This window comes from Garra rufa, chromosome 14, assembly GCF_049309525.1.
Source record: "Garra rufa chromosome 14, GarRuf1.0, whole genome shotgun sequence".
In the NCBI taxonomy this organism is placed as follows: Eukaryota; Metazoa; Chordata; class Actinopteri; order Cypriniformes; family Cyprinidae; genus Garra; species Garra rufa.
Window position 1 is genome coordinate 22794597 of NC_133374.1, and position 18681 is coordinate 22813277.

Consider the following 18681-nt stretch of genomic DNA (forward strand, 5'->3'; position numbering starts at 1 on the left):
TTAACTACATTAGTTAACATGAACTAAGAATGAACAATTCTTCGACAGCATTTATTAACCTTAATGTTAATTTCAGCATTTACTTAAGCAGTATTAAAATCACAAGTTGTGTTTGTTAACGTTAGTTCTGTGAACAAACATGAACATTTTTTATTGTCATTAACAAAGATTAATAAATAGTGTAATAAATGTAGTGTTCATTGTTCACTCATGTTAGCTAATACATTAACTAATGTTAACAAATGACAGCTTATTGTAAAATGTTACCAAAAAATGGCAATTTAAAATTTAGTTGCTGCTTTTCATTTTTGGTAACTCTTTAGAATATAAACTACACATTTTCCCTCAATAAACTCTTAATTTGCTGCTTATTAATAGAATATTGTCATGCAGAATAAGGCATTAATATGTAGTTTATAAATACTAATAAACAGCCAATATGCTAGTAATATGCATGCTAATAAGCAACAAGTTAATAGTGAGAATAGGTCCTTAAAATATAGTGTTACCAAATTTTGAAGTATAATCAACTGGGTTGTACAAGTTAAATTCAACTTAAATGCATTAAACCAACTTAAAAAGTTAAACTCGGTTGAAAAAGTTGGAATTTGATGAGTTAATATAAAAACACAAGTTGTCATAACTTACTGAGCATATCATTTTTTATAGTGAATTCAAGTAGCCTCTCAATTAATAAAGATATACAACACGCATAGAAGATGTGAAACCAAATGGCTTTAAATCATGTCACACTGTTGCACTAACCAAAAAGTGTTTAAACAACCTAACAAAACTCTCTTTCTGTGAAATGCATTGCTTGAAAAGTGTGTTTGTGCTGTGCTTTTGTAATATAATTGACACTTGGTTTGATATACTGATACAATGCAAAGAAAAGTATTTAAATGCGTCTCAAGTATGGATAGGAGTGCTTATTATACGATTATATTATAAAATCTTTCTCAAAATGACATAACAAATCAGTATTCATAAGCAGTACATGTCGAGCCTCTAAAGAAAACCAGAGGAAACAGTCTAGAGGAAGTGCAGCTGTTTAATAACTGGTTAACATCAACATCAGACTGGGTCTAGCCAACGGAGAAGCCATTGATTAGGACGTGCAGGCAGAAGAAACACTGTGTCCTAATATAAATAGCCTGTGCAAGAGCATGCCTACTGACAGATTAAAACATCTTTGAAGTCTGCCATACATCACTTGAAACTCCCATCTTGGTTTTAAAGCTAATACGCTTAAGTCTTCCAGCAGTCAAAGCTGCTCCTTCACGAAATTTTAATCCCAGCTTTGATGATTTGTTATGTACTGCAGGAGAGAAAAGAAGAAAAAAAGAACAGTTAAAGTTGTACCGAAACTTTCACAGACAGACAAGCTTTGTATCTATGTATAGAGACCTGAGACTTACAGTTCACTTAAAAAACAATAGCTGACCGGTGTTTTCCCACAGGCCTGACACTCAAATGCTTTAAAATCCCACCTGAAAATAAATAAATAAATTAATAATAATAAAACACATAACTGTTATTTAGTTTCTATAGCAACACACTGACAATACCCATGCTATTACAGTAACTAATAAGTAATTAGAAATAGATGCAATGCTGCTGGCATATGTAGGGGTCTTCAGAATTCACAAAACAAACCAGTTGCTGAGGATCAAAGCCACATCAGTAATGATTAGCAAGGAAAAATGAGAAGCGGAGGATATTAAAACTAAATGAATGTGGCCGACAGCGTTATGGGTTTATTACCCCCGCTGAAAGAAAACAAAAGTGCCCTGGAATTGACCACAAACAAACAGAACGCATTAAACTAAAACAAAGCTTGAAAACTCCAGTCAGCACAAACCTTTGTTGTTGCTTAAATAAATATGCTGTCTTCAAAATCATAATTGCTTAAGAGCGTCCAGGAAACTTATACTTTTTTGTGAAATGCTTGGTGAAATGAAAAGACATTCATCAGTTTTAAAATGTCTGAATGCATTTTAGATCCTAAAATGTGTATGTGGTCCAACTATTGATTTATTCAAATGATCTGATGAGAATTGTAAATGGCCAATTTTCTTGTAATAATTGCTGTTAATTGATACAAATTACGGTAACACTTCACAATAAGGTTCATTAGTTAACATGAACTTGCATTTACTATTGCAAGTTGTGTTTGTTAACATTAGTTAACGCAATGTGAACTAACATGAACAAAAAATGTTAGTTCCAAACGACTGTATTTGTATTAACTAACAAATATTAATAAACAGTGTAATACATGTATTATTCATTGTTCGTCCATGTTAGTCAATACATTAACTAGTGTTAACAAATGACACCTTATTGTAAAGTTATACCAAAAAGTCTAATGTTATTGTACATTTATGTACTGAGTAATACATGTAAAAAGTTGAATAAATAAGCTTTCCATTGATATATGGTTTGTTAGGATAGGACAATATTTGGCTGAGATACAACTATTTGAAAATCTGGAATCTGAGGATGCAAAAAATCCAAATATTGGGGAAATCACCTTTAGAGTTGTCCAAAATTTCTTAGCAATGCATATTACTAATCAAAAATTAAGTTTAATATGTTCAAGGTATGAAATTTACAAAATATCTGGAACATGGAACATGATCTTCACTTAATATCCTAATGATTCTTGACAAGAAAAATTGATCATTTTGACCCATACAATGTATTTTTGGCTATTGCTACAAATATAGCCATGCTAATTAAGACTGGTTTTGTGGTCCAGGGTCACATATGGTTAGGGTTTGGCTTAGGGTATATACTTGCATATAATTATGCATAATATATTGTTATTATAATAATAAGAACATGTAACATGTAACAAAGACACCTTCAAACTAAGTGCAAAATGAACCATAAATTCTTAAAGATTTCTGAATATTTTTAAATAAATTATTTTAAATGATAATCATGGTTAACGTATTTAAATCTTCAACTTTGAAACAGTTGCAACTTGTTTTGAATAATGCCTATATCTATCTAAAATATTTGTCTTGACGTATATTCTTAAATCCAAACATGTTCTGTATTATAAAGCTTCTTTAAATATCCTCAAAGGAGACGATGATTATGAAGCAGGAAGCTCCATTTAAATTTGAAATGGATAGTATTACTAAAGCCTGCACGAAAAAAAAAAGGAAGCAGCCCTTCCCCCATGGCTTTCGGCCCACTGTCCCCGTTAACCTGCCTTCACTCATCCTTGTGAGCCGAGAAAACAAAGCAGCCACGAAAAGCACAAGTATTTCATCGTTTATTTCTTTTACATTCGTTTTAATTTGTGTTTTGCAGATTTAATACAATCAAGACAAAGTCTGGAGATTCGACACCAACATCAGAGCCACGGCAGAGAGAGGCGAGCCAGCAACTGGAAGTGTTTTAGGAAGGTGAGAGAGAGAGAGAGACTCGGGCCCCCACATCCAGCCCCTACGGGGGGTTTATTACAGTCAGACGGGCATGTCGTGCCTGTGCAGGGTCAGCAGGTTTACGCAGAAAAGCCTCCTTGGGGTCCTGATAATGTAACAGCCATTTGCTACGGCATTGTCGAAGTGTTTTCTTGAACTCGCCGAGTCTAAACTCGACCCGAAGTCCGTGTTTGACATGGAAGCTGTATTATCAGACAACGTATGAGGTTTCAGTGCTTAACAGTTAAAACAAAACCACGTTATATTGAAAACAAAAGCACTGTAAATTACAGACACAAACAGACAAAGGGCTTATTATCACTCCAGGTCTTAAATTGACAAACGCAGGGAGCGATCGCTCACGGTGGTCTGAAAAAGCAACAGCTTTTAAACACACATAGCCTTGCTGTCATTAAAGTTATAAATAAGGCATCCTGGATGCTCCTAAAAACATTAGGCAGGCAAAAAAAAAAATAAAGAAGAAGAAAGGAACGCTGCGCCAATAGCAGATTTAGAGTTTGGAGCTGATTTCTTCACAAATCAATGGGGTGCGGTCAGTCGCTCACATGCAAACATTCGCACACGAACGCATTCGCGACGGCATTCACACGTTCGCTTACCCAGAAACACTGACGCTTGATAATACGATAAGTAGGCCAAAAGCCATGCGAGGATAGGATTCGGAGAGTGTGCGAATAAAACAAAAATGACAGCAGGAGGGAAACTGAGTGGGAGAGAAGGAGACAGACAGACAGAGACTAAGAAAAAGGGCAGCGCGTGCACACATACACAAAAACCAGAGAATCAGCCTCATTCTATTTTGGTTGCTGTCAGCTCGAGGATAATCTGCAGAGGCTTTCCTGACTGAGATGGCAGACTAAGAGCAGGCTTAGTCCCTGAGCCATCTCACCATTCACCCTCACACACATCTTCACCGCGACCTGCGACTGCACTTTAAACCTCCAACACGCACACACACCTCCACCGCTGACGGCAAACCTGAGATTCGTATCTTTCAAAAATGGACAAAAAGACCTTTGGGATATCAGAGAAAATGTTCAATCAATCAGTAACAATGGGATTTGGAGTTTTATTTTATTCCTAGCAGTGATTGTTTTCATTTCAAACCCCTTTAATTCATACAATAACCATGTTGTAATATTGTCGGATCAACAAGTGAATACCAAGTGTTAGCTATAGCTTTCAGATTGAAATTGAAAGGATAAACAAATTTAGGTACAATAAGGTTCATTAGTTAACTATGTAGTCAACTAATAATGAACAATTCGTCTACAGCATTTATTAAACTTAGTTACATTTCAGCATTTACAAATGCATTATTAAAATTAAACTTAATGCACTGTGAACTAACATGAACCAACAATGAACGGCTGTATTTTTAACTAACATTAATAAATAGTGTAATAACTGTATTATTCATTGTTCGTTCATGTTAGTTAATACATGAACTGATGTTAACAAATGAAACCTTATTGTAAAGTGTTACCGGTAACACTTTATTTTAAGGTGTCCTTGTTGCACGTTACATCTACTTACTATTATAATAACTTTTTTATTATGCATAATTACATGCAAGTAACTCTAAACCTAACCCTAACCATAGAGTAAGTACATTACTTTGTACTTAAATGCATAAATACAGTGTAACAAGGACACCTTAAAATAAAGTGTAACCCAAATTTATTTTCATAAATGGCATGTTTTTTGAATACATTACGCTTACACAACTTGTTAATGTTAATGTTCTTTGCCCATAAAAATGTTTGAAATTTTTGTAACGCTTTATTTTAAGGTGGCCTTGTTACATGTTACATGTACTCACTATTATAATAACAATTAATTATGCGTAGTTACATGCAAGTAACCTTATAAGACAAACCCTAACCCTAATTATATAGTAAGTACATTACTTAGTACTTAAATGTATAATTACACTGTAACATGGAAACCTTAAAATAAAATGTAACCCAAATTTATTTTCATAAATGCTAGGTTTTTTAAATGTTATACACTTACACTTATTCATTTCAATATTTTGGTAACACTTTATTTGAAGGTGTCTTTGTTACACATTACATGAATTTACTATTATAATTATGCACATTTACACATAAGTAACTCCAAACCAAAGCCTAATCTTAACCCTAACCATATTGTGAGTACATTACTTAGTACTTACACTTATAAGTACACTGTAACAAGGATACCTTAAAATAAAGTCTAACCCAAATTTATTTTCATAAATGGCATGTTTTTTAAATGTTATACACTTATTCTTGTCAATTTCAATATTCTTTGCCCATAAAACTGTTGATATTTTGGTAACATTATTTTAAGGTGTCCTTGTTACACACGTTACATATACTTACTATTATAATAACAATTAATTATGGATAATTACATGCAAGTAACCCTAAGCCAAACTCTAACCATATAGTAAGTACATGTAGTTAATTAATTTGACTTAGTACTTAAATGTATAATTACACTGTAACAAGGACATTTAAAAATAAGGTGTAACCGATATTTTTATATTTGTACCTTTACATTTTTGTTTCATAATCATTTTAGTGTTTACATTTAACTGAAAAGCTAATAATACGCTGTTTAATTGTAGCTCACCAATACATGTAACTCTAGACCACAAAACCTAGTCATAAGGGTCATTTTTTTAATTGACATTTATACTTAATCTAAATAAATAAGCTTTCCATTGATGTATGGATTGTTAGGATAGGACAATATTTGTCTGAAATACAACTATTTGAAAATCAGGAATCTGAGGGTGGAAAAAAAAAATCTAAATATTAAAAAAATCGCCTTTGAACTTGTTCAAATGAAGTTCTTAGCAATGCATATTACTAATCAAAAATTAAGTTTTGGTATATTCATGGTAGGAAAGGTACAAAATGTTGTTATGTAACATGATCTTTAATTAATATCCTAATGATTTTGGAATAAAAGAAAAATCGATCATTTTGACCCATACAATGTATTGTTGGCTATTAACTAATAATTACAAATTTTGCCTTAATAAATTATGTAGTTGCTAAGTTTAGGTATTGGGATGTAGAATATGGTACACAGATTATGTGCTTTATAAGTAGTAATACGCATGCTAATAAGCAACTACTGTAGTTAATAGTGAGAATTGGTGTTACTGATAATGATTTTCAAAAAACAAAAAAACAAACAAAAAAAACACCCTCATAGTAACAACTAACCCCGGTCTTCTTTAAAGCTGATTTAAATGCTGTGTTTGAAAAGGCAGACTAAGTTTCATATCTCTAAAGATCATTGCCTAACAAGCTTTATATTATCTGTCTGTATTTTAGTTGGTTTTCTTAACATAGGACAAGCCAGCACTGTGTATTATGTTGTCCTGGAGGTTGAGGAAAGGAGAAGACGTGCTGTCCATCCAAAGCAGGCATCTCTGGATGCACGTCTGACATGTTTTCTAAGCAGAGGACAGGAAGGACAGTCTGAGGCCGATGGCTCACACCCAGCCTGCCCTCTGTCTCTCTGTTCAGGTTAGTCAATAGTCACAAACACAGACAGTGACAGTCTGCCTCCACAGCACCCACCATCTCTCCCTTGAGCTGCTCTCCATTTCAACATTGCGCCACCGTCTCAATCATGCAGCTGTCTAGAGAAAACGTGTGTCGTTTTTGTTTTCGATTTAAAAAGTAAACTATATTCAAATAAAATTTTACATTATTTTTAAATTTTAGAATATAATATAATTCATAATGCTGGTCGACATCAATTTTTTAAACAACACGGCTTAAACATAGTGTCAATAAATCAAAAATATCTCTTGTTAATCTTTAATAAACTCTGAAATAAAATAAAAAACAAGTACACAAACAAAAACATCAGTTTATAATAACAATAACTCAAATAATAACGAGAGATTACTCTGGCATGCGAGCAATAATCTGATAAGACGTTTGAACATCTGTTATCAATATTCTGGCCATAGTAGCACAGCAGCTCCAATCCTATAAGGTTATGTGAAGCTGATGCCAATCTAATTCGACATCAAATGAGATTGAGATATGAGAGACTCAACTCTGTCCTGAAACAACAAAATAACAAAAAGCGTCTCGCTCTGCCAAACACCATAATACGTGGGCGCGATCGCACCCCATCGAAGAATTAATACGTTTGACAGTTGAACGCATTTATAATATGCATAGACTTCCAGTGTGAATGAAGGCTTTGTATGACATGTGCCATATAATTGGGAAGGCTTTAGGATACAGCTCTGGCAATCCGTAATACCCGTTACCAATGAGCATTGCCCTTTACAGCACTGGGGCCATTATTTCCTCAAGGTGCTTGTGGAAGTGTGAGAAACATGATTTGAATGTTCCTTTGTGCCTCGTTTGACGGCGGCACACACACATGCGCATGCGGCGCTGATGATGACAGAGTGAGAGACGGAGCTGCCACCATGCTTTTCTCGGCACTCGGAGACCTGGCCACTAGCTGCCCCTGGCAAATCGCTGAGAAACAAACGTCAACCACTGTCATGCAAATCGCACTGACAACAGTCACCACAGCGACACAATTCCTGGCTCCCGAGGGAACAGGGCCACAGCCAAAAGAGACAATGTTTATTAATGACAAATTAATCAGTCACCAAGCGTGATTACGGAGAGAATTACGTACATAGAGGCCAAGATTGATTATCATGCTTAGAAATTCTGATTGAGTGCAAAATTAAAAGAACGAATGAGGGTAATAAACGACAGTTTGGTATTTCACCCCAATTTATCAACACTCTCATGTTGAATGTATGCCATCGTTAAAAAGTTTGGGCTTGGTAAGAATTTTGTTTTTGGCAGGAAAGTAATAATTTTATTCAGCAAGGATGCATTAATTTGATCAAAAGCGACAGTAAAGGCATTTATAATATCAAATAAATGTGACCCTGAACCACAAAACTAATCAAAAGGGTACATTTTAGTAATTGATTTATGATTTATAAATTAGCTTTCCATTGATGAATGGTTTGTTAGGATAGGAAAATAATTGACTAAAATACAACTACTTGAAAATCTGGAATATGAGGGTGCAAAAAAAATAAATACTGAGAAAATCGTCTTTAAAGTTGATCAAACGAAGTTCTTAGCAATGCATATTACTACTCAAAAATTACGTTTTCACATATTTACATTAGGACATTTACAAAATATCTTTATGGAACATGATCTTTACTTAAAATCCTAATGATTTTTGCCATAAAATAAAAAATTATCATTTTAACCCATACAATGTATTGTTAGCTATTGCTACAAATATACATGTGCTACTTATGATGATAATAATAAATGTTTCTTGAGCAGCAAATCAGCATATCAGAAATGATTTCTGAAGGATCATGTGACACTGAAGACTGGAATTCAGCTTTTGCATCATAGGAATTAATTACATTTTAAAATCAAATTTAAAATGAAAACAGAAAATGTCACAATATTTATGCTTTACTGTATTTTTGTTCAAATAAATAAGAACTTCTGAGCTTAAGAGACATCTTTCATTTATTCAAGGAAATGTAATTACATTCAAAAAGTCAAAAAGTTCCAGATCAGATCAGCTGCATCATTTTGGCAACCTTAAGCACAGCTGCTATAGTTTAATGTCTTTACATTTTTAGAAATGTCTAGATTTGTCTCCATCCACTTTGGAGCAATAATCAAATTTTAAAAGCTTGTCATTTTATGTTTCATTGGTCACAGTGTTCAGAAAGATAAATATTGCCAGACACATAAAACGACCTTGGCAGTTTCCAGTGCAACTGGAAAGCAGTAATCCTAATATGGCTGGAATGTAACATCAGCTAATTAATATTCATGAGATAGTCTAAAGTAAATTGTGTGTCCCACTAAGTTATTTAGAAAAAACAACTAACCAGCTAAAAGTTAAAAAGTTGAACACGAACGTAACACAGGTAATCTCCCACCATTAGCCACCACAGTGTTTGAGTTCAGTAAGGCCCAGTGAGATGAGCCAGAACAGGTCCGACCCAGCAGCGCATTCCCACAGTAACTAAGGGGATTTCCAGGCTGTCTCCGTACGAACCAACTGACCTGAGTGCAGTGAAAGGAATACTGTTCTGCTCGGTGAGCTCCATGGATAGTCCGGGACAGAGGATGAGAGGGCTGACCTATCCGTGCATTCCTGAGCTGGGCTGGGCTGAGTGAAAGAGAAAGGCTTGTTGATATACACTGGTGACATTTCCCCGCTGGCTTAATTAGGTTAGGCCTGTGAGCTGATTAATCTTCCTATGCCTGTGCTGGTAATCCTTAAGCTGCTCTAACCTGTACTAAGGTCCGAGAAGCCAGCCTGTCTGCCTGTCTGCGCAGATGGCCATGCAGACAGCAAACTCTCTCGACGCTCATTATGAAAGGAGGTAAGCAGCTGAGCCTGTGCCGCTACTATGGATATATGTAGATCCAACCATTCTCCAGGTACACTAGTGGTCAACCAATATGGACTTGTGTCGATGCCTAGAGTGGGGTAACAAATATAATGCTGATATATGTGACCCTGGACCACAATACCAGCCTTAAGTAGCACGGGTATATTTGTAGTAATAGCCAAAAACACATTGTATGAGTCAAAATTGTAGTTTGTGCAAAAAATCATTAGGATATTAAGTAAAGATAATGTTCCATGAAGATATTTTGTACATTTCCTACCGTAAATATATAAAAACTTAATTTTTAATTAGTAATATGCATTGCTAAGAAGTTCATGTGGACAACTTTAAAAGCGTTTTTCTCAATATTTAGATTTTTTTGCACCCTCAGATTCCAGATTTTCAAATAGTTGTATCCTCAAAAAATGGACCCTTTGACTGGTTTTGTGGTCCAGGGTCACATGGATAATACAACTTGATGTTTAATAAGATGTAGCTTTTTATATAGTATTTAGCAAATATTCAATAAAATATCTGAAATAGAAAATGTTATCGACAGGGCTTTCGGAATTGGCACAGGAGAGAACCTATGTTAGTCGCTTTGGATAAAATCATCTGCTAAATGACTAATTGTAAATGTACCACTTCTATTCATCAGAAAGCATAGGGCAGATCAAAAAGGTCAAATATTGGTCAGTTATTCAGACTGGCTGATATATCATTACTGTGATTACTCTCTCTACACACACACAGCTGTGCTCTTTAGCATCATTAATCAGTGCACTAGCTGTAGCCTACCCTTGTCCCGAGGGGGAAAGTATTCAGGAATGCTGCGTGTGGATGAAGGTATGACAGACACACACATGATCATCTATTGCGTGTTCACATAAGAATCACTGAAATGCATCCTTCACTACTGACTATACATTCAGTCTGCCCACTTAGTCCATCAGAACAATAGAGAGCATGGACAAGCACATGCCTTCAGACATTCAGCCAGAACCTCCTTTACGTTATAGGTCAAAAGCAAAGAGCACTACAGAATCATTTTTTAGCTCTCTAGATAGAATGTGGATCAGTTTCTCCTTCCATTAACATGTCAACCAAATACTAAGCAACACCACCTGTGGGCATGGAAAATATTGTTGCTTCTGACAGACAACGTGCTTTCCGCAGCATCTTGCCATGATTTATTTAAAAAATAAATGAACACTGTGATAAACAATCACACTAGCATGTGGTCACCATCATGAGTCCGGACTTTGTTTCATGAAAACCCAATCAGAGTGATCGGTGTTGGCTGGATGTAGAAGGATTTGTCACTATACACTATATGACCTCTTTCCATCAAACGGGTTGCCTTTGCACTGATTTTAGGCGTGAGGTGCTTTACCGTTTCAGAAGGATATCTACGGACACTTTTACAGGACACAGGGGCAAATCGTTTACCAGCATAGGTGGGACGATAGATATGAAGCCTCAACAGATCAAATGGACCCGGCTGGATGGCTCTGTCTGGAAGTGTGTCAGACGGCTCTGTGATAAACAATCGCACTAGCATATGGTCACCATCATGAGTCCGGACTCTGTTTAATGAAAATCCAGTCCGAGTGATCAGTGTTGGCTGGATGTTGAAGAAATACTATACTATCACTATACCAACCGACTTCACATAAGCAACTTTCAGCCTCCAGTTCAATACTAAGCAAATCAAATGGGCTGCCTTTGCACTCATTTTAGACCTGAGGTGCTTTACCGTTTCAGAAGGACGTCTACGGACACTTTTATGGGACACAGGGGCAAATCAGTCATCGGTGTAGGTGGGACGATGGATACGAAGCCTCAGCAGATCAAATGGACCCGACTGGATGGCTCTGTCTGGGAGGTGTGTCAGACGGCTCGGTGCTGCTTAGCCATGGGCGTCACCCACCCTGGCGCTGTTTAACACTCCACCTGCAGAACCTTCCTCACTGCGGCAGCCTTTGTTCTAAGCCAGTAAACCTGTCGCAGTCCGCCTTAAACGCGATTGTATGGCTTCCTCCATGTTCACCGGTCCACCTTAAAAGTGGGCCAGGCTCGGAGAGGCTGTCCCAGTGCCAGTGGAGTGCAACGTGAGCGCAGAGAGACAGGGTGAACAATAGAGCTGCAGCCTAGACGCCAGAGCACAGCACTGCAGAGACAGGGGTAAAGCCAATATTATGCCATGCTATGGGGACCGGCTGCTACAAGCCTTTCGCTTTCATTCGGAAAGCCTCAGAAATGTGTGCGAAAGCTTGATGATTTCCATCGGAAATTCAGCAAGCAGAGTGTACCAGACAAATCCTCTTAGAAAGCAAGAGCATGGCTACCTGGACATGTACCAAGACAAAGTGCTACGCCGCTGGCTGGCATACGCCGTCACATATCACACCTCAAACCCCAAAGCGCTCGCTGTCTGCAATAGCAGCGACAGGGTTTGAGATGAAGAGAGTTTTCTTTGAATGCGACAGTGGGTACCGACAGATAGAGAGAGGTAGAGAGACAGCCTGTGGGTGTAATGGTGGGTAGAGAGAGAAAGACAGACAGGGATGTGGGCGTGATGGCACCATGCATTATACGTACGATGCAGCGGCCGATGCCTTAAACGAAGCAATGCACCATCCATGAACTGTGGGCAAGCCTTTATCTCATTAAGCAGCCTCTCACTGTCTCTCTAAATGGCAAAAAACGTCTTAAACTGTAAAGGTGTTTGTGTGGAGACTGCAATAAATACTCTCTGGTCTCGTTTTGCGTCATTCCTTTGTTGAAATGTTGCCGCAATGCCATTTTAAACAGCAGTCAGACGTGCCACAAGAGCGGACAAATGGTCCACTAACACAGTACGGAAATGGAATGAACTACGAAAGAGCGTAGGTGAACTCTCGACAACCCCATCTCTCGACATTTACGCTCATAACACGATGCTTCTTAACAAATTTAATAAATTGGGTCTAGGGTCTCTGGTGATGTCTTCCAGTTGCAAATCTTTAAGGACTAATTCCCTAAGGGATATACATCTAGGTTAGCCAGCAACCAAAAGCCCAAAAGCCCTGTCAGCATTTGCACACCACAGTAGCCATGCTACATGCTAAAGCCACGTCACATAGCATGACAAACACACATGACTCAGCAAACATGAAAAAGATGACGTTCACATCTACAAAGTGAGCAGTTGAGGGCTCTCTGAGGTCAAACACAAGTGTACCGAGCCTTTAGCATGACGCTCTCCATAGTACTTTGTGCTGCTCTCAAATGAAAAGAGATGTGAAATGTGAATAAATGTAAGCTATGTTGGGATAGTTCACCATAAGTTCTGTTCTCATTTACTCACCCTCAAATTATCCCAGACCTATATGACTTTCTTCTGTGGAACACAAAAGAAGATATTTTGAAGAACAAACTTGGTACACTCTTGGTGACCACTGACTTCCATTGTATGGAGAGCCATTTCTTAAAATATCCTCTTTTCACAACATGAGGAGGGTGACTAAATGATGACAGAGTTTTCATTTTATCCCTTTAACATGTGTTCAAGGAATATTTAAAATAAACTCAAGAAGTGCAAAGGAATCAGACCTCCTCTTCCTAGCCTTATCCCTTCAACAATGAACCCTCAGCTGATCCTACCCACTAACGCATCACATGACCCATATGCCGGCATTTCTTCAATGCCCCCCCCCCCCCCCCCCCATGCACACTGTCCCTTTATACACACGGCTAGCTGCTTCCTCTCTCCTCTGACAATTGCGCTTCACTGTTGACTAAAATGTCTTTGTTTCCGACGCCGGCGGGCTGATGACAGAGCGCCCCTCTCAGCTCCCAAGAACCTAACCCGTGCACATAACAGGAAAACGTCACAAGTTAGGGTCTCAGGGATTGTGAGAGGCACATTTGCAGACCGACTGCCAACCTGTAACAAAATTCAAGGCACAAGGTCGCCCCTGATGTGTCCCACAAGTGCAAAAATTCAAAAGACGTATGGCTATAAAAGGCCCACCGACTCTAGCTTTTGTGCATCCCCCCCAGTCCCCCCGACACTTGTTTGTCTGTCTGTCTGTGACACAACAAGTGCAACCTTCAGCTAGACACAACATTGACCCATCTCTCCCTCCCCCCACAAACTCAACCACTCTCTTTCCCCGACACCCCCACTCTGTCTCTAGCATCGAACAATACGGCACTTGGAAAAAATGCCCCTGGCTCCAGGTAAACTCTTCATCAGCTCTTGTGTCGCTAAGCTCTTTTCAACGCTAATCATAAAAAGCTCTCCGTCTAGCCACTGCGACTTACTACTGGTGACCTCGACGTACCACCGGCTACTCTAAACCACTAAAAAAAAAGTGTTAACACAAAATAATACTAGAAAATGTAGCTTTCAGCTAACTGGCGAGCCCAATACAAGCAGCTTGAGACAAAGGTAATGAAGACACTAACAGATGCTACAGCTGTGGGTGGGGAGAAGCAGAAAATGGTTTTAAACTCACCCTGGTGCGAGGATGAGGATGAGCTTGAAGCCGATCACTGTTCTCTCGCAGCCTGCTCGACAAAGAAAGTGGGTGAGAGAAAGAAAGAGAGAGAGAGAAATCTCAGATTTCAACTTTTGTTGCTAGACCTGCTGACAAAATCATGCAGATTTGATAGGCTAGAAAAAGGGAGAGTCATAGGGTCATGTTGACTGAAACGAAAGAGGAAGAATGAAATAGAGGGGATGGATGGATTGTAATGTTAAAGCAAAGGTCCGTACGTCCAGATTAGAGCTTGCCGACAAAAGCCGCAGAGGTGGAGAGCATGCTGGTGAGAAAAAGCCGAAGGGTGGTGTGATGGCACTGAGGATGAGAGACAGTCCGAGCAGCAGCCAGGGCCACACCACCAGCAAATCATACCAGTCTGCTGGATCTCAGGAGAGGAGGGGGTGAACACACATGCACACACAGCACAGAGACTTTCACTCATTCACTTCACCTCACTCGTCCAGCGCTGCTCAGCCACGGCAACTCCGTTCACGCGTATATCCCTAGTCCAGGTCTGGCTCAACTGGATGATGGAAAACAGGCAGCCTGCCGCTGCCAAAAAGCCTGGGCTACGTCCCGCCGAAAGAACACGTCTGAGACGCAGCAAATGCATCAATGCGCCGCGTTACTGGCTCTCCACTCGCGCTAGCTTGCTCTCTCCACACCCCCTTCTTCTCTTTCACTCTCCGTATCTGTCTTACATTTCATTTTCTCCCTCCCTCACCATCTCGCTCGCTCTTGCTCGCTCTCTCTCTCTCTCCCAGGACACACACATGCACACTCTTCCTCTCTCTCGGAGTTGAGCAGACTGAGATGCATGCAAAATTGGAAAGAGGAGGGGGAAAACGTAGAAGCGTGACACCCCTGGTCCCTCTTTCCCTCTTTATAAATCCACGCTGAAAAAAAGTTGTAGAAAGGGGGGAAAACAGAGAAATATCATCCATTAATTTGTTCGCACAGCTGTGATCATTTAAAGGCAGAGGCCCACTTCTCCGCAGTATCAACCCGACGGGGGGAGGATGTTGGTGGAGAAAGAGAAATAGTGTTGAAAAAGACATAGACTTTGCTTGTAAAATATTCCTACATTTGGTATGACACTGACATTCTAGAAGTTCTCTATCACATGCCTGGCATCATAAACACTATCCTTTAAAAAGAGAATGAAAGTGAGGGAGAAAGACATAGAGAGAGAGAGGCCCTAGAAACACAGCTACATGATGTGCTTGGCTTATAGAGGCTACATTTAATCTCCACTGGCTCCCCCAGGCTTGGGCAGAGCGAGGGGGAGAGCAGCCCGAGCCGATGGGGGAGGGACAAGCCGAGCAGGTAGGGAGGCTTGCGACGGACAACAGCGCATGGGAGCAATCAGCGACCGGAGCCGAGGAAAAGCAAACCAGCACCACACTGCCCTCTTCCTCTCTTTCCATCACTTGCTTCATGATCTCGCAGTCTCTGGCTAATCTCTAGGTGTAACATGTAGATTGAGCGTTATATCCTATGTGATGCGGACGGGACGTGCGTTTGGCTTTTCGCCGGTAAAACCGAGATGCTATCCCTTTTAAATTTCCCCCTCGGCTCCATGGCCCCCACCACTGCTATCCTCATTTATCACCCTCTTTCGTCCAGATACAGCAAGCCATCAGTGAGGTGCTAATATTAGACCGCCTTTGACTGCGCCGGCTGCCGCCTAGAGCCTATAGCGAGCAGACACGCGTTCATGCATATATACGTGCGTGCAATTATACATGCATGCTAAAGACCTAGAAAAGCATATTAGCATGGTGGGTAAGCACATGGAAAAACATCTGTGCATGCAAACATGCATTCCATGTGACGTAAGAGTTGGACTGATTGACAGCTGTCAGGAGATTGAAGAACAGGTCACAGCTACTCCCTGCGAACACGCAAAGGACCCTGGGATATAAATAAAGCAAATATGCTATGTGTCTCTAGATATTTAGCATGCATGTGTAAGTAAAATCTCAGCTCTGCAAATCCGTCACTGTTTTTAATTTCGCTGGCTTGTAAAAATATCCAAGCAGTTAAAATTATACTGAATGAGATCAGCACTTGTTCACTGTGTGGGCCTTTGTAACAACCAGACAATTGTGATTTTTTATTTCTAGAGGATATGGCTTTTTTTTTTTCTTGTGGCAATCCACAAACTGTTTATGAGCCCACCCCGGCAAAATTGTAGAGTATTTCAAACACTGAATCCAGTCATTCCTGCTGTAGAGCCTGCTAAGTGCTCACTGTAAGATTATGACTTCAGCTATGTTTAGCAGACGTGTCTCCAGAGAAGTAAAATATAAGGCCATTAGCAAAGTGGTGTAATTATAGTGCTTCATACCTTGCATAACAAACATTGTGGTTGAAGTTCTAATGAGGACTTTGAGCGAGGGAAGAGGCACTTCTTTAGGACCCAAATAAACCCTTGATTTAGTGATACTTATAATATGTGAGTACAATAATACTCATTACGTACTATCAACTGGAGTAATTGCGTAGTATATCAAGACCCCATAAAATTAAAACGAGAGTTTTGTGGCTTTTAGTCTGTATGTGTTAGCTTCGAGTCAAAGCTGGCGTAATCCTAAACATCATTCTCTTCCGGTAAAAAGAAGCAAAAATATTGATGACTCATCCTGCACTACACATATTTTCATCCAATCAAATGCTCCCTCTCAGAATGCCCCTCCCCATAATAAATGAAGTCTAATAAAAAACTCTTTGAGTTTTCCTTTCATTTTAAAAAGAATCAATATAGCAGACCTTGTGAGACTAAAATGCTCATATTATAAGTATTGTTTGCCCTAAGAGCGTATACTTTAGTGCCTTTCATACTCTCATGATTACCAAATGCAAAAGGCCAAGTGATATTAAGCTGATGAGGCAGACACAAAGCATTTTGATTTGAAGTTAAACCTGTGTATTTCAGTGTATCTGCCTAAAGCATTTCGAGAGCTTGATAATAGAAGAGAGAACGAATGCACATTCGTGAATGCCTCGGAGCGGGAGTGGCGAGCTGAAAAAGCCGTTTGTTTGTCACAGCTCTTTTCCTTTGGCAACATTAGCAAGGAGAGGTGCCGAGAACTACAAACCTCTATGTGCTCTGGACCCTCTCCGTTCTCTGATCTGCTTTGGATTCGTGCTTCAAGGCTGACATTACGCAGCACACAAACCCTCCTGGCCGACTAAAGGCACACGCAGAAGAGAGACACGTTATCGTAGTTGTATTGCCGCAGAGATACGAAGAAAGAAATTAACGGGAAGATGGGAAATAAAGCAACATCAAAGACTACATTTTCAGATTATACATAAACCCTGGAAGGGGTCTTCGAATCAGATGCTAAGCAATGTACAGCCGTCTGTTTGAGTGTGTGTGTGGCAGTGAAAATCTGCACCATTGGGGGGCAGCCTTTTGCTCCAGAACTCCAGCAGAGGCTATGAGGGAGGGTTCACATGAAATCTCAAGCCTGTAAGATCTACAGTGAAGATAACATCTTACTCAATCTTGCTCAAGCTTTGTGCTCTGAGCATATATACAGCCATGCGTTATGGTGCTCTTAGCATCCTGTTACAAGGAGAGCAAAAATAAACTTAATGCATAGTCAGACAAACAAAACTTTCATTTTTATGAACATGGGTTGGGATGCACTATATATATATATATATTAGGGGTGGGCATAGATTAATTTCATAATCTTGGAATTAATCTAGATTAATCTAGATTAAAATGGCTAATTTGAATTCTGCTGAAGGCATTCAGAATATGTGTGCTACCCAAATAATGACTAAAAGTAAGTCTTCGAGAACGGGCCAGGTGGCGCATTAGATCAGGCGCTCATCTCCTGTTTCCAAAATGCATCACAAACTGCTTGACAATTGCATTTACAACATAACTACCTATACAAACTTGTGTAACTAAGTACTTCTGCGCAAAAGGCTGCACGACGTGCGTGTTGCCGTTAAATACACAGACGCGCACCGGTATGGATTTCTGCGTGCATAGTCTTCCATTAAACTGCGTTGCTTTTAGAAGCATCAATTCAGTTGTTGCATATAGTTTAATGTCTTTATTTCGGGATTATCAAAGTAAATTATAACTCACGTGCCCCAGTAAAAAGGGTCTAGCAACGCACCTGCCCTGAAGCGGCTTCATAGCTGCATCCATTTTTGCACGTCTCATTTGATGTGGTAATTTCACAGAAGTTGAAGACTCGTTCTCGCCCCCTACAGTGCAATTCGACTAGGTATACGTCATCCG

The 18681-nt window shown here is 39.2% G+C and overlaps 1 long non-coding RNA gene across 1 annotated transcript; it reads right to left on the bottom strand.

The window, feature by feature from the left end:
• Window positions 1-1033: 1033 nt before the first annotated feature.
• LOC141285094 (uncharacterized) lies at window positions 1034-15516 on the bottom strand. Its single transcript, XR_012338546.1, has 4 exons — window positions 14866-15516; window positions 14388-14439; window positions 1419-1490; window positions 1034-1318 (listed from the first exon to the last, which is right to left on the bottom strand). It is a non-coding gene; the product is annotated as an uncharacterized lncRNA (long non-coding RNA).
• Window positions 15517-18681: the final 3165 nt, after the last annotated feature.